The sequence below is a fragment of the Giraffa tippelskirchi genome, chromosome 1, assembly GCF_054371585.1.
Source record: "Giraffa tippelskirchi isolate mGirTip1 chromosome 1, T2T-mGirTip1v1.2.pri, whole genome shotgun sequence".
In the NCBI taxonomy this organism is placed as follows: domain Eukaryota; kingdom Metazoa; phylum Chordata; class Mammalia; order Artiodactyla; family Giraffidae; genus Giraffa; species Giraffa tippelskirchi.
In genome coordinates this window covers 47242628-47267863 of record NC_137275.1, presented here as the reverse complement: position 1 = coordinate 47267863, position 25236 = coordinate 47242628, and the positions used below count along the sequence as shown (strand labels likewise).

The 25236-nt window shown below is 37.0% G+C and overlaps 1 protein-coding gene and 1 long non-coding RNA gene across 6 annotated transcripts in view; one reads left to right on the top strand and one right to left on the bottom strand.

Moving 5' to 3' along the window:
• GABRB1 (gamma-aminobutyric acid type A receptor subunit beta1) overlaps nucleotides 1–25236 on the top strand; it is a 438781-nt gene that overhangs the window by 128025 nt on the left and 285520 nt on the right. The gene's annotated exons all lie outside the window — the stretch shown is intronic.
• On the bottom strand, nucleotides 548–25236 carry LOC145545816 (uncharacterized). Its single transcript, XR_014082225.1, has 5 exons — nucleotides 25041–25236; nucleotides 20498–20633; nucleotides 6126–6197; nucleotides 1542–4829; nucleotides 548–900 (listed from the first exon to the last, which is right to left on the bottom strand). It is a non-coding gene; the product is annotated as an uncharacterized LOC145545816 (long non-coding RNA).

Sequence of the window (25236 nt, the reverse complement as noted above, 5' to 3'; positions counted from 1 at the left end):
TAGATATAAACATGCAAACAGGTTAAAGGAGAGTAATGGGAAAACATTTATACTCTACAACCTTTACACTCTAAAAGTAACAAATCCAAAGTAGTTGTATTTTAGACTAAATGCAAATGAAAATTCCACAAGTCAAAATTATTAAATTAGCTAGAGTAGTGCTGAAGGGGAAATTTCAAGCTTTAAATTCTTGTACTGAAACAATAGAAAGATCTTGCATCAGTGATCTAGGCTGCCATCTTAAGCAGCTAAGACGAGAAGAGAAAATTAAACCATATAAAGTATAAGAAAGGAAATAATAAAGAGAAAATCAGTGAAATAGAAAAATAGTCTGTACCCAAACTAAGCTACCTAAACTAACCAAAATGAAAGATAAGACACACATTATAAATGTTAGATAATAAAACAAGATCCATTACTTTGTCCCCAAAACACGCTGAGCAGAAGAGACAACACAAAAACTGGGTATTGTATAATTCCATTTATATTAAATTCTAGAATAGGCAAAACTAATCTAGTGTATATAGAAACCATGCCATGGAGCTGATTTCATGAATATGTTTCTTGTTTTATTGTATTTTACATAGTTATCATATTTCAATGCTTTCTCCCTTCTGGGATTGTTCAGACATAACTGGGGAGTGGGGCAAAAACATTTATTTCTTGGAAAGGGGAGCAGTGTCACAAATTAGTTCTTTCCATCACTATGTGGGACTCGACTTTTCTTTCTCTGTTGATCTTGACAGTTGCAAGTCTTTCATCTGCTGTTTTAGTCTGCATCACACCAGAGAGGTTTTGATTGTATTGACTTGATTAGGTCAATTGCTTGAGTACAAAACTGTACATTGGTGAAAAATAATAACCTATTGGCAAAACCTAAAGGTTTTTTCTTTAATTTTCCTTTAATGAAAAATAAAATAGTGTCAGCAATATTAATATACTTAATTAACTAAGACTTCTAATGCACCACAAAAATGCTGCAGTACATTTTTCCTAGCATTTGGGAACAGAGATTGGGTCAACTCTTCTTAGACTAGCCATAGAATTAATTATTTCCTGATGCTGGTCATGAATTTCCCCAAGCATAGAATATGCTTTAATAGAATAAAATATCATAGTATATTTCTCACATCTCTTATAAATATGTATTCAGTGTTGTTGTGATGGATTTTATGGCAAAATAAAATACTGACTTCTCATATTTTTAAGAGGAAAGTCATACATGAATGAAATCTGCCTTACTCCAATAGAGGGTGACTCTGGGGGTTCTTTAGCTAAATTTCAACTCTTAGCACAATCATCAGTTTCTGCAAAATAACCACAGCATAGCAGCAACCCTAGTGTGTGACAGTTGGACTATCTCCAGAAGAGCTAATATATCTCATAAACTTTAAGCCTTAAGCAGAGCTATTGGTAGTGATTGGATTTTCCATAAGGGTAGCTTTGCCAAAAAGCAGATCACAGGTATACAATGTCAAAATCACTCCATAGACAGTGAACTTGAAACATCACTTATTTCCAAATATATTATTCCTACCCACCTACTGCTCTCTCTCCTCTCCCACCCAATAGTACAGAAATTAAATATCCTCTTCGATTAACTGCAGGTCCATGCCAGTCTGCTCTCTGGAGTATTCACCTGAAAAGAAGCATGATAGACAACGACTAGCAAAGCAGACTCAAAATAGCTCAGTTGGTGAAGAATCTGTCTGCGTGTAGGAGACCCTGGATGAATCCTGGGTCAGGAAGATCTGCTGCAGAAGGAAAAGGCTACCCACTCCAGTATTCTGGCCTGGAGAATTCCACGGACGGTATAGTCCATGGAGTTGCAAAGAGTGGGACATGATTAAGTGACTTTCACTTCACTCGCCAAAAAAACATAAACCAAATACTGATATTCACTGTCAAAACTCCAGCTATTTCAAAGATAAATGTGGATTTCAGTTCAGTTCAGTTCAGTCGCTCAGTCATGTCTGACTCTGCAACCCCTTGGATTGCAGCAAGCGAGGCCTCCCTGTCCATCACCAACTCCCGGAGTTTACTCAAACTCATGTCCATCGAGTCAGTGATGCCATCCAACCATCTCATCCTCTGTCGTCCCCTCTCCTCCCACCTTCAATCTTTCCCAGCATCAGGGTCTTTTCAAATGAGTCAGCTCTTCGCATGAGGTGGCCAAAGTATTGGGAGTTTCAGCTTCAGCATCAGTCCTTTCAATGAATATGCAGGACTAATTTCCTTTAGGATGGTCTGGTTGGATCTGTTTGCAGTCCAAGGGACTCTCAAGAGTCTTCTCCAACACCACATTTCAAAAGTATCAATTCTTCGGTGCTCAGCTTTCTTTTAGTCCAACTCTCACAGTCATACATGACTACTGCAAAAACCATAGCTTTGACTAAATGGACCTTTGTTGGCAAAGTAATGTCTTTGTTTTTTAATAAGCTGTCTAGGTTGGTCATAACTTTTCATCCAAGGAGCAAGTGTCTAATTTCATGGCTGCAGTCACCATCTGCAGTGATTATGTAGCCCCCCAAAATAAAGCCTGTCACTGTATACACTGTTTCCCCATCTATTGGACATGAAGTGATGGGACCAGATACCATGATCTTAGTTTTCTGAATGTTGAGATTTAAGTCAACTTTTTCACTCTCCTCTTTCACTTTCATCAAGAGACTCTTTAGTTCTTCACTTTCTGCCATAAGGGTGGTGTCATCTTCATATCTGAGGTTATTGATATTTCTCCCAGCAATCTTGATTCCAGCTTGTGGTTCATCCAATCCAGAATTTTTATGATGTACTCTGCATGTAAGTTAAATAAGCAGGGTGACAATATACAGCCTTGATGTACTCCTTTCCTGACCTGGAACCAGTCTGTTGTTCCATGTCCAGTTCTAACTGTTGCTTCCTGACCTCCATATAGATTTCTCAGGAGGCAGGTCAGGTGGTCTGGTAGTCCCATCTTTTTAAGAAGTTTCCACAGTTTGTTGTGATCCACACAGTCAAAGGCTTTGGCATAGTCAATAAAGCAGAAATAGATGTTTGTCTGGAACTCTCTTGCTTTTTCTATGACCCAGTGGATGTTGGCAATTTGATCTCTGGTTCCTCTGCCTTTTCTAAAACCAGCTTGAACATCTGGAAGTTCACGGTTCATGTACTGTTGAAGCCTGGCTTGGAGAATTTTGAGCATTACTTTGCTAGCGTGTGAATGAGTACAATTGTGCGGTAGTTTGAGCATTCTTTGGCATTGCCTTTCTTTGAGATTGGAATGAAAACTGATCTTTTCCAGTCCTGTGACCACTGCTGAGTTTTCCAGATTTGCTGGCATATTGAGTGCAGCACTTTCAAAGCATCATCTTTTAGGATTTGAAATAGCTCAACTGGAATTCCATCACCTCCACTAGCTTTGTTTGTAGTGATGCTTCTGAAGGCCCATTTGACTTCTCATTCCAGGATGTCTGGCTCTAGGTGAGTGATCACACCATCGTGATTAGCTGGGTCATGATCTTTTTTGTACAGTTCTTCTGTGTATTCTTGCCACCTCTTCTTAATATCTTCTGCTTCTGTTAGGTCTATACCATTTCTGTCCTTTATTGTATCCATCTTTGCATGAAAAATTCCCTTGGTATCTCTAATTTTCTTGAAGAGATCTCTAGCCACTTCACTCACCAAAAAACATAAACCAAATACCGATATTCACTGTCAAAACTCTGGCTATTTCAAAGATAAATGTGGATTTAGTCACTTCAAATAAGTTTTATTGTATTGCATTCATTTAACAAATAAATAATTTTCTTCATTTCTATGAGAGGCTATAAGTTTGTAATATAAAATGATTATAAAATAGACATCGTTCTTGCCGTCAAGACACTTACAGCTCAGTGAGAGAAACTAGAATTAAATGAGCAATTATAAGTAAGCCCCATGACCTATCTGGTGCACTGGGAGTCACGCTGAGTGTATTCAGTAGCTACCTTGGATTTTGAGAGTCAATTTAAGGCTTCTTGGAGAAAGATGTCAACTAAAAAATATAGTCATGACCTGGAAGTAGACAGTTATTTTATTTGGTGGGAATGTTTAGGACTTTGAGCCCAAGAGACAGCACCTCAGTAGCCCTGAGAAAACTGCTCCAAGGAGGCAGTGGGGAAGGTAGGCTATATACAAGTTTGCAACAAAGGGAGAAGGCATTCTGAACGTCAAAGATCAGGCATTAAGTTAAGGAATTTAGCATTCTATATATGGGAAGATGCAAGCCTCTGGGCTCACTGAATTCATTCTTTCATATGCACCTCAGCTAACTGGGACCAATCCTGTTTCCTTGTTCACCTTGCTTCTTGCATTCCCCAAACTCATCAGTAATCAGCTTGCGGGGGTGGCAGCATCCGCTGGATCTTAGTTTTGGGGAGCCCTCATTTGTGTTTGGAGGCCAGAAATTGCTGATGGCTGTAACATTTCTTGTTGATTAATATGGCAGGAGATATTTTCACTTCACAAACAGAAACTTAACTAAGAGGTTTCCTAAGTGGCGCTAGTGGTAAAGTACCCACCAGGCTATGTAGGAAACATAAGAGACTCAAGTTTGATCTCTGGGTCAGGAAGATCCCCTGGAGGAGAAGGGCATGGCAACCCACTGCGGAATTTTTGCCTGGAGAATCCCATGGACAGAGGGGCCTGGCAGGCTACAGTCTGTGGAGTCACAATGAGTTGTACATGACTGAAGCAACTTAGCACCCACCCAGCACACAAAGAGTGATTAAAAGAAAATTTTTTTCTTGGAAAAGGATACAGGAAGTGTTGTTCAAAGACTCACTCAGATCCAAAGAGAGATAGTCAACCTTCCAGGAATGGAAAAACATACAAGAAAAAAAAATAATTAAAGCAGGGAAATAAATGTAGAAATAGATAGGTGAACAGATAGATATAAACAGTCTAGCTTTATTTTTCAAGTGTATAAATCATTGTCTCATTTTTAAGCATCTGATTTTTGAAAAGTATATTGAAAAGCCTGCTAAAATTTTCACATCTCTTGCCTGGATGATTGTTTCCTATATAATCTCTTAACTGATCTCTTATACCTCTTGTTCCCCTACAGTCTCCCCCTCCACACCAAGCTATGGGTTTTCTTTCAAAAATCCAAATTTGATCATATCACTCCACTGATTAAAAGAAGCCATGCTCTCAGGATAAAGACCACAAATCTTAACCAGTCCTGTGTGGACTGGCCCCTGCTCATCTCTGCAGCCTCAGTCACTGCATGTTCTTTTCCCCATGATGTCTGGCTCTACCTACTATGACTTTTCTTTCAGTTTCTGGGAGATGTAACGCTCCCTACTGCAACTTAGCTTTTGCACAACTTGTCTTTTCAGCCAGAGGCCTCCTTCTGCCTTACTTTTATTTACTCTGGCTCCTGTCAAATATGCCTTCTTTGTAAAGTCTTCCTAACACCCACATCCCAGACCAGGAATGATCAAATCCTCCCATTATATGCCTTTCTAGAGGCATACAGCTTCTCTTTCATGACACCAAGTACCATTTCATTTATCTATTTAGCGGTGTAATTATTAATTAGTGCTCCTCTCCTGCAGTAGGTCATGAGTATAATGAGGGCAGGGACTCCATATGCTCTAACGGCCAAAAGGACAGGGATTCTTTTATATTTTACTCATTACTGTATCCCCAGCCCTCAGCACTGTGCTTAATTGTTGTTCAGTCACTAGGTTGTGTCCAATTCTTTGCAACCCCGTGGACTGCAGCACGCCAGGCTTCCCTGTCGTTTATTATCTCCTAGAGTTTGCTGAAACTCATGTCCATTGAATTGGTGATGCTTTTTCTATGAACCAACAGGTGTTGGTAATTTGATCTCTGGTTCCTCTACTTGGTGCTCATGTTCACTCAATAACTCGTGTCCGACTCTTTGTGACCCTATGGACTGTAGCCCATCAAGCTTCCCTGTCCGTGGGATTTCCCAGGCAAGAATGCTGGAGTGGGTTGCCATTTCCTTCTCCAGGGGATCTTCCTGACCCAGGGATCGAACCTGTGTCTTCTGCACTGGCAGGTGATTCTTTACCAGTGAGTTACCTGGGAAGCCCCCTCTACTTGGTACTGTCAATGAAGGAAAAAAAAAAGGTTACCTGGTCTTTTCAGTAAACGCAAGATGTTACAGCTATCAGGCCTTCACATTACAGATGCTCTGACGGTGAGCCCTGAGGGAGGTCAGGATAAAAACAGGATGCTCACCATCTAGCAGTCAATTGCTGTGACCACCCCCCCCACCCCCAGTGTGCACCCTGAAGAGACCCATGATGAGAAAGCTCCGGATACTGGCCCCAGATGGCTGAGGTACATATCAAAGAAATGAATTCAATGATCCCAGACTCTTGCATCTTCCCATACAAATAAAAGTCTAAATTCTTTAACATGAGATATCTGGTTTTCTTTAATTAACAGCAATCTTTGATGTTCTGACTACCTGGTCTTTGTTGCAAACACTCCTATATATCCTGGCTACTTCCTTCCCTCTTCAGAGCAGTCTATCAGAGCTATCAAAGAGGTGGTATCTTGGGCTTAAGTCTTCAGTTTTGTTGGCTGAATAAAACATTGTGCTTTTTTTTTTTCTGTCGACGGTATGCAGTTGGGGCTCAATAAATATTTCTTGACTGAAGGAATTAGTGTCATATTCAAGAAAGTTAGTTTTAAGTCAAGTTTTTAATGTCCTTTAGGATAAATTACAGGAAACAAGGTTGACCCATGGTCAGGCTGACAAGTGACCTAAAAGCAGAGCTGAAGTTCTGTCTGCTGCTGCTGCTGCTAAGTCACTTCAGTTGTGTCTGACTCTGTGTGACCCCATAGATGGCAGCCCACCAGTCTCCTCTGTCTCTGGGATTCTCCAGGCAAGAATACTGGAGTGGGTTGCCATTTCCTTCTCCATCTATGTTTCTGCAAAACCAGCTCCACTCCCCTGGTTAAAGCCTCTGTGTGCTCACATTCACACAAAAACCCTGCTGTCCTTGGCCCTGGAAGAAAACTGAGAGGACTGTTTTCTGAGTGTTTGAGTCCAGTATTCCTTCTGGAGAGTCTTGTTATTTTTGAGTGCAAGTCAGTTTTATGTAATGTATCCATTACTTGCAATTTCATCATTAACTGTCTCTGAAATGCTAGGGAGAGAGCAGGCAAATTTACCAGAGTTTGGATGTAGAAAATATTTATTGTTTTCAAATAGGTTGTGTAGTGTTATGATGCAATGAAAGAATCAATACCTGGGGTTTGATGGCCCAGTTTATATTGATATTTCCATTATGCCACCAAATCTCCGGAAGCCTGTGCAAATTACTGAACTTTCAGATAAGGTTAACTATCAAGAGGGATTTCAGGCCACTGCCTGTCTTCAACTTGAAAAGTGCCGTACCTGAAAACCATTACTGATTTCTCTGACAGAGCAAAACAATCTTATAGCTCACAGAATCAGAATTCCATATTTAGATAAATGGTTTTCTTTTTTCTTTTTTTTTTAAAGTTTATAATTTGATTTGACAAACAGCCTCGGACTATTGCCTCAGAAATAGAAGTTTAATGAGTTTTCATATATTTGGAAGTTAGGTTTATTTTATTTGCTTTCATTTATTAAATCATATATTTATCAAACCTTTAATTATGGTGATATTGAGTAAGGGTAACAATCAGTTTATACAACATGTCATTGAGTTGATTTCATTGAGAAAGTACCATTCAGTTTTAATTCTTGCTTTTTAAAAACTTTGTTTTATTTCCTTTTTGACAATATGAATCACTGTTTCTACATTATATGTTAACTTTCTCTCTTGATATTTTCCCATTGATGTGAGAGATAGCTTAATGACACAGATCCTCATCTTAGCGTTACTATTAAACCTTACAATACCCTTAGGCTGACTTAGAATTTCATGTTAGTATTGCCTCTTTTTGGTTTGTTTTGAAATTGCTTTTAAAAAAAGGATGAGACCATTTTAAGAAAGGTTTTAGGTTTTTAATTTAGTTAAAGATGGTAATCTGAGCCCACTCTGTTCCTAAAGAGTTCATTAAAAATTTTTATAAACTAAAATTTCATGGCAATGAACAACGAATGGAGTCATTAATGAACTAAAAACTCAACAAAGTTCTGGAATGAAGGAAAGTACATGAATAAGAATAGCTAATGAAACTAGAAGGAAATAGCCACTATCTAGAATATTTTCTGAGGACCCTACCACTGAGTAGGTGATCAGCATGCCTACAGAACTGTAGAAAGATTCCAAGGCAAAATGGAGATGTGTCTATAACTCCTTCAGGGAAAAATCCCATCTTATTTTGCATTCTTGATCCGATTGCTTACCATATGCTTCCTTTTAATATCTTTGTGTCTACCTCATTTCTCTCAAGTCCCTATCCAATACCATTCTATCAGAGATATTCCTTAACCACTTTATCTAAACAACAACTATCTCTAGCCTTTCCCTCAAGCCTGTCACTCTATATCCCTTCTACTCTGCTTTAATTTTCTTCACAATACCTAGTATGTTCTAATTTGCTCAATGCTTCTTTTACAAAAAAAGTAACTTTGACAAAAACAATTTGTCTGTGTGATTAACTAATTTATAGACCATTAGTACCAGTCTGGGGACTGATTAAGTGAATGAATGATTGAACTGTGGCTATAAATTTTTGTTGTGATTTTCATTCACCCCAACTTCATAGTTTTCCACTACAATATTTAGAGTATTTAGTAGCCAGATATTTACTCCTAATTTGGTTGTGAAGAAAGGGACTTCTCTAAAAAATGAATAAACGGTCAAAAGCAAACTGGCCACTAGTGTTGATGTTTGTGTTTTGTGCATATGAGAGTTTCCCAACACAAGGGCCAACTCCTCATCAATTTACCAAAGTCCACCATTGTCCTGTCATCTTATTTACTTCATTCTTAAGCAAAACAGTCAAAATTTGCTGTATAATTGAAGAAAGGATATGGGATAATAATGATCAAGCAAAACAAACAGAAACATCTTACTCTAGAAGAAACAAAGAAAATAAATTTAAAAATTATAACTCATATCCTTAGAGAGGTTTGAGAAGATATTATCACATCCTCAGAATAAAGACAAAATTCTGTGAAGGAACAAAAACAATAAAAAGCCCTTAGTAATTAAAAATTGCCTGGAAAATCCCATGGACGGAGGAGCCTGGTAGGCTGCAGTCCGTGGGGTTGCTAAGAGTGGGACGCGACTGAGCGACTCCACTTTCGCTGTTCACTTTCACGCATTGGAGAAGGAAATGGCAACCCACTCCACTATTCTTGCCTGGAGAATCCCAGAGACGGAGGAACCTGGTGGGCTGCCGTCTATGGGGTCGCACCGAGTCGGACATGGACATGACTGACGCGACTTAGCAGCAGCAGTAATTAAAAATAAACCAGCTATAATTTAAAAAGAAAGCTAAAACAAGGAAAAACATAAAATCAAAGGAATCCCCCAAAATATAATTAAGAAAGAGAGGATAAAAGGTAAAGAAGATTAGCCCAGGAGATTCAAGTTTCAAATGTTAAAGATTCCAGAAAAGAAAATGAAAGAAATGAGATTCTTAATTTGAAAAATTAACATTCTAGAAATGAAGAAAAGTATAGACCTTTAAATTAAAAAATACTAATATATATAAAGAAGAAAAAATATGGAAGTATCATATGTTAAAGTAGCATGTGGAATATCACTGTGAAACTGCAAAACAGTAAGAATAAAGAAAAATTCTTCAAAGCCTCCAGTGAAGTGGAAAAACAAAACAATGCAAACAATTAAAAAAAAAAAGTGGTCACCACTAGAGAATGGAAATCATAAGAAATCATAAAATTCTCTTCAACAGCACAAGATTCTGGCATACATAGATAATAGACTGTACAAAAAATACAATGCTAAAATAAAATTTGGCACAATTTTGAGTTAGTGGTGCTGTGTTGGAAAGGAGAATCCATTGAGCATTCCTTTGAACTCTGGAGATTTGATATTTGAACATGAGATAGGAAATATAACCATAGTACACTACTTGCCTCTGCTTTTTCTTATACTCATGAAAGAAAAGGCACTGTTTATCAATTTTTAAATTTTAGATTCAATCCATAGACAAAGTAAAAAGATTTAATGATGTCTACTGAATGTAATGTAAATAGAATCAGATCAGCCCTGTCTAGGGAGAGCAAAACTACAACTGACAAAGATTGGAAGATAAGAGAGGCGACATGGAGGTAAACACAGTATATACATATCCCTATTTTTCAAAGTGGAGTCAAGAGACACTGTGTAGAAAGTACATAATAGAAATATAAGAAAACATTTCAATTTCAAAGATTACTAATAGAAGAAAACTATTTCAAAATTACATTGTGAGGAAGGGGACACGAATGTGAGCTAAATCTTAATCTACAATAGCAAGAAGTCTGTAGAGGGCATCTAAATTGATAAATTAAGAGAGGAAAAGATAGGCATATTATTTAGAAGTTAGGAAGCATCAACAAAACTAAAAATTGAAATGGTTAAAAGTTTGGGAGGAAACAAGACAGGGAAAATGCTTCCATATTCAAAACTTATATGGGTACATTTTAAATGTATTTAAATTCTGTTGACAAATTCTAATTAAAGTAAAATACAAACAAATAAAGCATGCAAAGACCTTTCACCAAGTGCTAGACTACTAGAAAAAGCTAACATTCTTTTAAAAATAAAGAGAAAAATTATGATACATAAAAGGAAATATATTTGTATAGTTTTTTATTTTGATATAATTTCAAACTTACAGAAACATTTCGAGAATAATACCAAGAATTCCTATTTTGTTTACATTTTGCCTATCTCCTCCATTATTTGTTCTTTACATGTACATGCACACATTCTTTTTCTGAACCATTTGTGAATAAATTTCAGACATTGTGTTCTTTTACCCCTAAACACTTCAGTGTATATTTTTCTAAGAACAAAGATATTTCCTTTCATAGTCACAGTACAACTATCAAAACCAGGACATTTAACATTGACATCTTGCTGTTATCTATCCCAAAGGTCATATTAAGTTTCCTCAGTTGTCACAAGCATTCCTCAATTCAACAGTCTTTCTTTTCTAATTATATTTTTTGCATTCCAGTTTAATCGAGGATCCCAGATTGCAGTTAGTGATCATGTCATTTTAATATGGGACAGTTCATCAGTCTCTGTATTTCATGATCTTGACATTTTTCAAGAGGCAGGCAAGCTACTTTATCTCTCACTTTGAGTCTGTTTGATGTTTCCTCAATATTAAATTCAGGTTATTATTTTTTTGGCAGAGATGTTACACAAATAAGATTGTGTTCCCAACAAGCTCCTACTGTATAGCACATGGAACTCTGCTCAATGTTATGTGGCAGCCTATATGGGAGAGGGTTTGGGGGAGAATAGATACATGTATGTGTATATCTGAGCCCCTTTGCTATTCACGTGCAACTATCACACTGTTTGTTAATTGCCTATATCCCCAATACAAAAAAAATTATTTATTTTACAAAATTACTTACAAAGTTACTTATTTTACAAAATTACTTACAAAGTAATTTATTTTACAAAATAAAAAGTTAAAAAAAAATAAAGAAGTCTGTGTTCTCATTGTATCCCATCTGAAGGCATATGATGTTGATTTGTTCTATTACTGGTAACATTATCTGTGATAATTTGGTTAAGGTAGAGGACTCCAGATTTCTCCAGTATAGATTAGATTTTTCCTTTCTGCAATTGCAAAATAGTTATTTGACACTATATAAATATCCTATTTCTCATCAAATTTTTATCTACTAGTTTTAGCATGAAAAATGTGGTATTTTACATGGAAAGAATGTAAAAGAATGTTTGAGAGAATATTAATCTTTGATTTTTATTTCTGTATTCAAGAACTCTCAGCAAATGTCTCAATACTTCAAGAAAATTATAGGGAGATTTAAAACCACCAGTGCTGATTTCACATATTCATTGCAATTTGTAATTTTTAAAAGACATTTCTTCTACATGTATGTTTAGTAATTTAGGGTTTTTCTAGCAATAGGTTAATAATCAGTTGTTTTTAATAATACTCCACTGAATCATTACAAAGCTGAAAATAAAGGTTATATTACAAATTTCATCTGTACTTTGGAAAGGATTAGTGCTGTTTATCAGCACAAGCACTGGGTAATTGTATTCTCTATTTACTAATAATTAGGGGGTAGATTTATATCACAAGAAATATACACAATAAAACAAGCCATAACTTAGCTTGGCTTGTGAAAAAAAAGAAAGGAAAACAAGATAATAGATTGATGTCACCAGTGTATGAATTTGAGAAAAGCAATGGCAATTAAAAATAAAATTCTCAAATACAAGCAAAAAAACAATGATAGATGTCTTTGGAAAAAAGAACAAACAAAATTTAAATATATAAAATCAGATTTATTGTACATACACAATTGTATTAGATTCTTTTAGTAAGCAAACATCCTACAAACTTTAAACTATTTTTTCAAACTTATAGATAGATATGATTTGACATCTTAAAAATTTGGAGTTGCCATGAAGTAGTGATACAAAGTTTTCCATTTTCCTAGTGTACAACACACCATGTAGAAAAGGGGAAAAGGGACATTAGCAAAAGGGTTTGGCTGGAAATGCAATGAAGGACAACTAAGGCTAGAATGAGTAATAGATGTAATGAGTAAAGGCATGTGTGTGCATGCTTAGTCATTCAGTTGTGTCAGACTCTCTGCGACCCTTTTGACTGTAGCCTCCAGGCTGCTCTATCCATGCAATTTTCCAGGCAAGAATACTGTAGTGTGTTGCCATTTCCTACTCCAGGGTATCTTTTCAACCCAGGGATCAAACCTGTGTCTCCTGCATTACAGGTGGATTCTTTACCCACTGAACCATCAGGGAAGCCAAAAAAGAGCAAAATATCATCATTCTGGAAAAATAAAGAGCATGTCTGTTGGATTATTTTTTTAATGGTAATGGTGAGATGTTACTTTTAAGGGGGAAGGTGTTGAGCTTCTTTTTATCATGGTAAGCTTCAGAAATTGGCAGCACAGTCCTGCGAGGTAGCCTACCAGCAGCTGGTTAAAGAGACAGAAAGATTAGTCCTGTTAACACTGAGTCATTTCTGTGTGTGTGTATGATTTTTTTTTGTTTGTTCATTTCTTTATTTTACATGTACCCATGCTTTCTTAGATTCTTTTCCCATTTAGGCCATTACAGAGTTCCCTGTTCCATAGAGTAGGTCCTTGTTATCCATTTTATATATAGTAATGTGTAAGAAAAGAGAATATCCACAGTAATCCGAGATGGCTATTTAAATACCTCTCCCTTTGCCAACTATCTTGGTGAAGCCAAATTTTCTTCAAATAATTCAACCAAAACAATATAGTACAACACACCAAATGCAGAAAAAGAGATGAGAACCCAGTTTTCCTTTATTTAGCCAGAATTGAAGACACAGGCAAAAATGTAGAACAGTGTCAAGTCTTCTCACTATTTTGGTTCATTTTTTAAACTATAGCTAGTTTTCATTTAAAAAACTCTAAAAAAACACTAAGTCATTTTTCATGCAGACAAATCTATGGCAGTCCAGGCAACTTTCAGGGGAAGCAGACATAGAAGGAGGGCACACATCAGGTATTTCACTTTCTACACAGCTAGTCTACGTGTAGAAAAAGAAGAGAAGCCACTGGATACATTCCAGTGGTTGGAACAGAAATAAGTCAGATCTTCAGTCACTAAAGTCCAAATGATATCCCTTCTTGTATCTCTCTTATCTGTCTCTTTTCTTCATCCCTACTCCCTATTCTTTGGTGTAAGCCTGAATCATCTCCCGACTCAGTCAACTAGTGGTCTCTGCCTCTAGCTTCTTTGACCTCTCTCTCTAATCTATTTTCTGCCCCACTGTGCTACCACAGTGATCTTTATAAAATGTTCAGCTGACCAAAGCTTTCCTCTGATAAAAATTATTTACTAGCTCTCTTATGCCTGCAGTGAAAGTGAAGTCGCTCAGTCGTGCTAGATTCTTTGTGACCCCATGGACTGTATAGCCTACGAGGCTCCTCTGTCCATGGGATTTTCCAGGCAAGAATACTGGAGTGGGTTGCCATTTCCTTCTCCAGGAGATCTTCCCCATCCAGGGATCAAACCCAGGTCTCCTACATTGTAGACAGACGCTTTACCATCTGAGTCATTTAAGTCTCAGATTTAAATCTAAATTATGATTCAGACAAATTTACTTCTAAAAATTCTTAAGTTTCCTCTGTCATTAAACACACTGGTTCTTCTAAAAATGCTTTACCTGAAACAGCATGTCCTCTCTTCCTCACCTTATTAATTCATACTTAATTCTTCGGGCTTACTTGAGGATCAAATGCCCCCTCTAGAAAGCCTTCCTCTTCCCTAAAATAGGTGTCCTTCCTAAGTGTTGTTGTAACTTTATAGGCTTTCCTCTGTCCTACCTCAGTCACACTGTGATTACCTTGAGTGACTTGCACAGCCTGAAAAATAATAATTCTCAGTATCCTTGTTGACTGAAAGAGGGAAGCTAAAAAAATAAAAGAATAGATGAAGGCAATCTTAGGGGGGGCCTGAGAACAGAGGGTAATTCTGTGTTCCAGAGATTAAAAATAAAGATAGCTGATTAAAATAAAAAGTAAATCAAAATGACTGCTGGATTTATCTGGAAGATCAGGGAAGACTATTATAGTTTTTCTGAGATGGAAAGTATAGCATATTCTAGGGAAATAAAAAAAAGAGAATATATATATATGTATATGTATATATAATTGATCTGCATTGATTTATGGCAGAGACCGTTACAACATCATAAAACAATTATGCTCTAACTAAAAAAAAAAAGTGTGCTAATTTCCCTCTAATATGGCTCAATCATAAAATCTTGTTTAATTTACAGATTCTTCTATACTTGTAATAATATCACACATAGTAGCCATATGGATATGCATAGACCCATCTGTACATACTTTATCTCTCCAAATTAAAATATCAGAGCTATTTTAATCTGGTCTTCTGTGTTATCAAGCAATTGGAAATGAACAAAAAATGTTTAGTGTCTATATACATATAAGATTACTAAGAAGTATATCATGATAGTAAAACCTAGAATGTAGAGGGCAAAGTTTCCAACCAATTTTTCCCCCAAATCAACCACCTGTAAGGAAATAATCTAAAATTATTATGCAGAGAGAATAGGATTAACTTTATTATATAAAAAATGGGAGAAAGGGATACAGGAGGTTAACATGCCATGAAGGTAAATTTATAACCAAGTCCTGCCCTAGAGTTAACTTGGAGAGCCAGAACTTGGTGAACCATTCCAAAATGACCTTAAGAAGGTGAGAGAAGGAAAGGTTTCAGATAGATATCAGGAAGCGAAGTATGAAAATGTAGGCTAACCAGGGATCAAAGAGCTAGGGGAGAAGATGGGACAGCAGGAGAGAGGGATCTGGAGGTGGACTGGTGAGTACCAGGGAGTTTCATGAATGTCCACTTCAAGCCTCTGCTTGGTTTTTAGCACAATGGCTGTGGGCTGACTGGACCATTTAAAGAATTGCAGTCAGAATGGACAGGTGATGAGGTATCTCAAGTAAAATTTTAGAAATAGTAGATTTTGTCAACTAGAATGGAATGTTATATTTATTATTGTTTACCAAACTGTCCATCGAATAGAGAAGTCTATGTCCTATTGAGATGCATTAAGTGGGCACCATTAACTAGAAGTTGTCATGAAGATGATTGCCTCTCTACTTTGAATCATTTAATGCAATTTGGAAATTAAACAAAATTCTTTGCTAATAATGAGAAACAACATTTGATTCCTAATTCCAAATAGGCTGTGACATCCACCAAAGGCTTGTCAACCTTTCTTACTTAGTGACAAGAATTTAATGCATTTGGTTATTTGACCAATCTTCTTGCAAATTCTACTAAAATTTGAACCACACAGTAGTATGTAACCAGTAAATCAAACAGAACTTTGCAACCGAAATGAATTTGATCTATTTCAGTTTAATATATGTATATATAAACAAAAGAATGAAAAAACTAATTTGACTCAAAAAACTACAGGAATAGAAATATCAATATACACCAAAGCAACTGTGAATAAATTAGCCAGGTCCATTGTATTGAAATGAGTTGTCCAGAAAAAATATTGAAATGTTCCTGGAACGTAAATGGCATGTAGTCAGTATGGATTGAAGTTTGCATGGATAGTAAGTTGCAACTTACTATTGATTCTCTATGAAACAAAATTGATGAGACTTTATGGTCTTCAGTTTTTAATAAAATCCCTGCTGGGAACTTACAGAAGAAGTAAATTTATGGATTCAGGCCACTGGAGTAACACAGATGATGTTTCAAAAGTAAAAGGAGTGTGTCTATTAATCTGAGACTGATTTGGAATCAGTGTCTTGAGGGTGACCTTCATCGATTAGTATCATATGATATTGAGCCAGTTCCACTGCAGTTGACATACCTGTTTATCCTAAACTCCTTGGTCTTGGGGAATCACCTGCCCCTCTGATTTGGTAGTCCTTTTTGTTTTATGTGGTTTTAATAGGGCTGACAAGGTAAGGTTTGTCTCAGACCTGACCAATCTGAGTTCTTTCTCAAGCTGACCAGAGTGATTGTTTGAGATATCAGAGTATAGCTGAAGATGGACAAGTGAGACACTTCCTAGGGACTTTTGCCAGAGCTGTCAGGAAAAACACTCCCTTCTTTGGGAATCACAGGCTATAAGGACTTCATATTGCTGGTGTTGCCAGAAGCCATCTTTCAAACATATGCTGCTGCTGCTGCTAAGTCGCTTCAGTCATGTCCAACTCTGTGCGACCCCAAAGACGGCAGCCCACCAGGCTCCCCCGTCCCTGGGATTCTCCAGGCAAGAACACTGGAGTGGGTTTCCATTTCCTTCTCCAATGCATGAAAGTGAAAAGTGAAAGTGAAGTCGCTCAGTCGTGTCCAATTCTTGGCGATCTCATGGACTGCAGCCCACCAGGCTCCTCTGTCCATGGGATTTTCCAGGCAAGATTACTGGAGTGGGTTGCCAGTTCCTTCTCCATCAAACACATGAAGTGCTGTCATTTGAGACTGAAGACAAGCAGAGATGAGCAAAGCTGAGAAATGGAGCAAGGCCAAAGTGTGACATCATTTGATACCTGAATTTAGCTGAGGTCTACATAGGAAGAAATTCCTTTTGGTCCTCTCAGCCTACAAAATGGGTGAATTTCCTTATTTAAATTTAAATGAGTTTGAATTGGATTTCTGTCATTGAAATTAAAGGAGGCCTGACTAATTCACCATGAATGGCTAAAATCATGGCTCCCAAACATTTATAGTATAAAAATAATAATAATTCAAAGACCAACTTCTTTGTACTTCATCTTCTGAAAGTGTAAGTCACTCAGTTGTGTCCAACTCTTTGTGACCCCATGGACTGTAGCTCACTAGTTTCCTCTGTCCATGGAATTCTCTAGACAAGAATACTGGAGTGGGTTGCCATTCCTTTCTCCAGAAGATCTTCCTGACCCAGGGATCAAACCCAGGTCTCCTGCATTGCAAGAAGATTCTTTATCATCTAAGCCTGCCCAACTATTTCTATTTCTTCATTCACTTGTGCATCTGGTGTCTCTGCAAAGGTAAATTAATGTTTTCAGTTGATCAGGATTGTGAATCTATCATTTTCCCCACAGACTCTGAATCCTTCATGCAGACCTGGAAGTATCACTGAAAATGGATAGTCTTCAAGACAGTGATGATTCTAAAACAGTTCCCAACAGTAAATAAATACATCAGGTCTAACATCCCTCACTTAAGGAAATCATATATGTAGTAAAGGCCTGAGACAATTGTCTCTATCACTTGTAGGGTCCCTATCATCTCAGTCTTTTTGTTACTGAGCCCAAGTTTACTCTGCTCACCACATTATGAACAAGTGAATCAGAGACAAGATGTTGAGGCAAGCAATATGACTTTATTCAGAAAGCTGGCTGACCGAGAAATTGGCAGACTAATGTCTCAAAATAACCATCTTCTGAGGTCTAGATGCCTGGTTCTTTTACAGAACACAGAAAGGGAGAAGGTGAGGAAATAGAGTTAAAAGGCCATTAATCTTGCAAATATCTCTTGGAATGGCTAGCCTTCAGGGGAGAGTCTGTTAATTTCTTCCTTCCTGTAGCCATCTACAGGTGGATAAGATCTTGAACAAAGGCATTTTGGCTTAACCCCCAGGTAAATGAGCAAGGTTCCCAGGGGTAGGCCATTATGGGTAAATGGTATCCTTTTAGTAAACAAAAGCAATGGGAAATAAAGTTTAAGTAAAAGAAGCTGATCCCACCATGGAATCAGTTCTTCCCTGTAGCACTTTTGCTTATAACTCACCACCAATTTATATATTTACACTATTTATCCACCTCTGTTTATCCATCTTAGAAAAACTGAGGAAGCATTATAGTGGTTGACATTAAGTCCTTAAGTGGTTGACATGAATACATAAGGTATTTTGACAACATATCCTTGAGAAAGCAAAGATCTGTTAAGGCTTAAGCCTGTGTTTCAATCCCAATCATCAGAAGAACTTAACAAAATGTAGACTCCATGGTCTCAGTCTGGCCCTGCTGGATCAAAGTCTTTGAAGCTGAGGTATAGGAATTTTCATTTTTAATCAACTCCCCACTTGGCTTAAGTCCATAATTTGAAACCACCAGTACTGAAACCAGTACATAACTTTGACCACCAACTTAGATAAATTCAAGTTAGTTTATTCTTAATGCTCTACTCAGATATTTTCTAATTTTAATGTCAATATGAAACAATTGAATCTTGTTACAGTGCAACAGGTGCAACAGCTCTGAGGTAGGGCCTGAGATTCTGTATTTTCAACAAGTTCCCAGGTAATGCTGATAGATTTTGTCTAGGAATATGAAAAGAATCAACAAAAATATATACAATTGAAAAGAATAAGTATCACTACTGTTTGGGATTAACATATACACATAACTATATATAAAATATATAACCAACAAGGACCTACTCTATAGCACAGGCAACTCTACTCAATATTTTGCAATAACTTATAAGGGAAAATAATCTGAAAAAGAATATACAGATATAGATATCTGAATCACTGTACTGTACACTATAACTAACACAACACTGTAAATCAACTATACTTCAATTAAAAATAAAGAATTAATAAATCTGGCCTGTGGAAAATTAAAGTAGAACAAAGATAAGAATATCACATGGAAACACAGTTTTCCCTCATGCTATGCAGTTGTAGAAGAAGATTATTTTCCTGGCAATTCTATTTTCTTGGCAGCTAAGTCAAATAAGAAAAAACACATTCTTACATTCTTCCCAGGATGCATAAAAAGCAAAACAAGCCTTAAAAAGAAGCACACATTCTGTGAACACTGTGAGATGCAATGTATATAATAATTCTTTTGTCTGCCTTTTTCTTATTTTACCTTTCATATCAGGTCTCAGGGCATAATAAGGAAATGTAATTGAGAAAGAATAGTTCTATTGGAGCCAAAAATTTCTGATCAAAATATTAATTCTCTGGTGGCTTTGCTTCATACAAATGTAAAATTAATAATAGCTAGAGAAATGGATGGGAATGCCTTCCAAGCAGGTTAGGTGCCAGGAAAATTTGGTAAATCCCAAAAGGGCTATTAAACTCTTTTTTTCTACCATGAAAAAGAGGACAGAATTGTCTTAGCACATTTGGTCACATTTGCCCAGTATAAGGTAAAAATAGTACATTGGCAGTGACACGTAAAACAAAATGGGCAATCAGATCACACAAGCTTTAAGTTATTTAGCTCTGACATTCAAGTTTCCCACTGCTTCTTTTCTTCATTCACACCCAGAGAAGGGACCGCCCTCCTCTTCCTCTATTTTGGGTCATGTATACATTCCCCTATTATTTCTTTTATCTGAACTGTATGATTAACAGATCTTTTGTTCTAAAAAACCAGAGCCAACTTAAGCTAGTTTATCAAAAAAAGGGGCTATTTTCTATATGAATATAGAGACATATCTGCTATTCAAATTATTTTCACATCCTTGTTCCGTAGACTATAAATCAGAGAGTTTAACATGGGAATCATAAGGGTGTAAAACAATGAGGTCATTTTGTCTTGATCTAAAGAATAGATTGAACTTGGCCTGAAGTACATAAAAAGCAGAATTCCCCCAGCCTTCTTTGCCTAGAGACTAAATAATCCTCTAATGATTGTATATAAAGTATTTCATCTTCAATTCCTCAGAGTGTTTGTAAGAAAGATATTTTTTTAAATGAGCAATACTGGAGGGTAGAAAGCATTCAAAAATGAATACAGCATGTGTGCCAATCACTTTGAATGAGCTACAGTTGTAAACAAACTGAAATTGATGCACTGGTGTATTCAGGAGAACTCCAGCCTTATGAAGGGATATCAGATGCTCACCACGACTGGGCCTCCAGGAAGGAATGGAATCTGGTATTGAAAATCCATCAGGCCTCCTGCTTCATTTCTTGTAATTGTTCCTGTCCACCTGCCTTCTTTTTTTCTTTTCTGTCTATATAAGTTTCTGCTTCTTAGTCTGCAAGACAAGTAGAGGATGAGCATGCACACATTCTCAAATTAAAATCTCCCACAGAACAATAACTTCTTTATTCAGATTCAGAATTTCAGAAAAAAGTAGTTGGTCAACCTTGCTTAGGCCAGATGATTTTCTCTTAGTCCAGTCAAGTGTGGCTAGAGATGCTGATCATATTTTATTTTTAAAAAGGCTACAAAAATTTCAAGTGGTTATTATGCATATTGTATTCTACATACCATAAAATGTATTTCTTGGCCTATTTTTATTTACTTCTTTTATCTTGATTTATTCACAAGCCTATATGGTTATTTTATAAAGTTCTACAATCTTCCCTGATTTTTCTGAAGTTGGTAATAATATCTGAGAAACACTCCTATCTTTGTTAATAGTTTTTAGGCTAAGACTGAAGAGCCCATTTTCTCGAATACATGTGAATCTCACATGACATGCACGTTAATTTAAGTAAATACAAATATCTGTCACACTGGAAAGCGTCCCAAGACCATGTGTTAATAAGTAACCAATCGTTTAAAGATTGTCCTGAGCCTATAACTCAGACAACACAGGAACAGACTCTATGACCATATGCCCCCTTAAAAAATGACTTGTTTGTTTGCTTGACTCATATCCAAGTTAATTCAGGAGATAGTTCTTGAGGACAATAATTATGAGCTAAGCATTGGTTAGATGTTAGAATGAATGGCAGTAGGGGAATCTATATTATAGACAGAAGACATTAAGGAACTAGGTAATTTCAGTAAATGTGATAAATGTAAAATAACGTTAAGCACAGGGTATTATAAGATCTCCATTCTTGTGAGGTAAAGACGTTATCCCCATCATCAATTTAGGACTAAATGATGGGAGATGGAGATGAGGCACAGAGTGTAGTTCAGAGTTGGGGCAAAGGCAAAAAGAAGCAGAAATGCTAAAAGATGTATTCAGAGTGTTAATGAATGGAAACAGGAGAGAGATGGTATAAGAGCATGGTCCATTCAATAGATAAGTAAGATTTCATGACCAGAGAGTAGAGTTCACAATGGAGAAAAAAATGAGAGATGAGACTGGGCATGTAAATAGATCATACATGGTCTAAGAAATCATATCAGGACATTTGAATTTACTCCTGAAGGCAACGGGGAACCATATGAGAAAAGTGAGGACCTGACTGATTCTCATTGAAGAACACGATTACTCTGACAATAATGTGAAAAAAGAAATGAATTTGAAAGATGGGTGAATTGAAGGCAGGAAACCAGTTAGAACTGTACAGTTATTCAGAAGAGAGGAGACTGTGGCCTGAATCAAGATTTTGGCAGTAAGTAAGAGAGAAGGGGATAGTTTTGAAGTGTACAGTTGATCTTTTACAACATGAGTTTGAACTGCATGGTTCCACTTTTATGTGGCTTTTTTCAGTAGTAAATGCCATGGTACTACATTATCTAAGGTTGATTGAATCCAAGGATGCAGAATGTGGATACAGAAGACCCTCGATACAGAGCATAGAATGTAAATTATATGCAGGTTTTTAATTGCATGGAGGGTCAGCACCCCAACCCCCAGTGTTGTTCAAGGGTCAGCTGGGTTTAGAAATTGTAAATGAAAGAAATTCATAATTAATTGGATTAGTGGGTGACCTGAATGCAGGAAGAGAAGACAAAGTCAAGGATGATACCCAAGTAAATTGACAACAAAGATGGTGCCTGGGATGTGAAAGGTAAATACCTACCATGTGATACATTGATGTTCAGTCTCCTTAATTAGCATTTGCTTGTATATTATAAGAAAATGCATTTCATCTTTATCAATTTCCTCCCATTAAAATCATCTGAGCTTTGTAATGACCTATTCCTCGTGGAAAGCATGATTTCTTTGACCTTCCTGATGGGAGCCAGAATTGCAATGTATTTTTCATTAAAAACTAAAAATATGCTGTGAACTGCAGTCAGAAAGTCTGTACAAGTACTTTTAGTAGCAACAACCTGATTGGATTTTTCTATGATGCCATGGAATAGAAGAACCAGCTAAAATTCTTCCTCCACCCAGTGTCTGGCAGGTCAAAACAGGAAGTAAGGCAGATGTCACTAAAAATAAGGATTCCACATTTTTTCCTCTTTTATTTTACCTTGTCAACTGAATGAGCCATACCCTTCCAGCAGTGCTTACCTCAGGCACAATGTGAATTGTATAAAATTTGTCTTCCATGGTAGCACTCATTTTCTTTGTCTATATTATTTCCCTTCCTTTTAATTTTTCTTTCTTTCTTTATTTTTAATTGAAGGATAATTACAATATTGTGTTGGTTTCTGCCATACATCAACACGCATCAGCCATAGGTATACATATGTTGCCTCCCTCCCACCTGCCACCCAATCCCACCCCTCTAGGTTGTCACAGAGCCCCAGTTTGAATTCCCTGAGTCATACAGCAAATTCCCACTGGCTATCTATTTTACACATGCTAATGTATATGTTTCCATGTTACTCTCTCCATTCCTCCCTTCCCTTTTAAAGAGTCCTGTTCTAAAATGTCAAGGGTTTCTTTTGATTGCTCTATCTGGACAGGAGGAACACATTTACATACAAACACTTTCAGGTAAAGATTTTAGAGTAAACCATAGGGACAAAACAATGTAATTTTGTATGTCCATCTTTACTGTGATTTGTTTCCCCCTAGAATACTACATATAGGGTGGATATACACATGTACATGGGACATGGATGGAGAAAATATTTGGAGATGCTTGCCACATCAGACCCCATAAGCAATCGCCTAGTTCATTGCGGCATCAGACTGACCCTTTTTCTTGGTGTTTGCAGTTGCATGTTAAAACAAAAATTAACATTGGGTTATGGACATGAGTTTGAGCAAACTTCAGGAGATGATGAAGGACAGAGAAGCCTGATGTGCTGCAGTCCATGGGGTTGCAAAGAGTCGGAAATGACTGAACAACAACAACATTGGGTTTTGGCCAATAAATTCTAAATATACCACTTACATGCTAGTTGGGTGAAAAATATTAACAATAACAATAATAATGTCAACTCACATCTATTGAAAGGTTTAATAAGAGGGAGGTCTTTTTTTGTTCCTCTAGCTCACCAAGCTTGTTTCTGCCTTAGAATCTGTAACTAGCCATTTTCTCTCTGGAACCTCACTGAGAATAGGGAAGTTTTCTATCTTGTTTATTGCTGCTTTAGCACCTAAAACTATTTTTGCTGCATAATACATACTGAGTATATATCCCTTAGAATATGAATGAGTACTGTTCATTCATTGTTTTATGTGTTTCATCTTTTCTCTCTGACCACACTGAAGGTAGGGACACAATAACTTCTATATTCCACATAGGAGCTAAAATTCTAGACCCTAAAACTCTAAGTACTAAAATATTACTGATGAGGCTGACAGAATGACTGCATATATTAGTGAATATCCAAAAAATATACAAAATTCAAAAGAGCAGATTTAGAAGGTATGTTAGTTTCCTACACCTGCCATGATAAATGACCACAATTCATATGGCTTGAAACAACAGAACAACTCTCAGTTCTGATGGCCCAAAGCTTGAAATCAAGATGTCAGCAGAGCTGTGCTCCCTCTGAAAATTCTAGGGGAGAATTCCCTCTTGTCTCTTCTGGCTTCTAGTGGCTCTAGGCATTCCTTGGCTTGTGGGTGCATCACTCACAGCTTGGCTTTTATCCTCACATCACCTTTTCCTCTTCTCCTTTGTGTTTCTCCCATGTATGTCTCTTACAAGGACACTTATTGTTGGCTTTAGGGACCATCTGAATAATCTAGAATGATCCTGTCTCAAGATGTTTAATCATATCTGTAATATCCCCTTTTCCAAATAAGGTTACATTCTCAGGTTCTGGGAATTAGGAAATGGGTATATCTTTTCCTTTGTCACCATTCAACCCACTGTAGCAGGCAGGGTGTAGTAGAAAATGCACAACCTTGATGTCAGGCATGAAAGTGAAAGTGGAAAGTCACTCAGTCATGTCTGACTCTTTGCGACCCCATGGGCTATACAGTCCATGGAATTCTCCAGGTCAAAATACTGGAGTGGGTAGCCTTTCCCTTCTCCAGGGGATCTTCCCAACCCAGGGATCAAACCCACATCTCCCGCATTGCAGGTGGATTCTTTACCAGCTGAGCTACCAGGGGGGTCCTGATGCCAGGCATACATGGATTCAAACTCATCTCAGACATTTACAAGTAGCTTGTTAAATCTCTCTCAACCCCAGTTTTCATTATCATTATATCTGCTTTCATGAGTTGCTGAGACCACTATGTGAGATATTGTATACAGAGTGAATAGCTAAGTATCTGATCCACAGTGAATGCTGAAGACATGTCCCCATTCCTTCTCACTTTGTAACCTCCTTAACCAAAACTACTTACCTAGTTTAAGGCTTTCTTGTAAATACCAGTTGTAGCTTTTACAGTTCTTTACTGGATATTTCTCTTGTCAAAATATTCTCAGAAATCCATTCCCTATTAAATCTTACAATCAAATTTGTCAAATAATACAATCTTACAATGAAGTACAACAAAAGCCCTTTGTATGTATGTATGTATTTGTTACTCAGTCATCTCC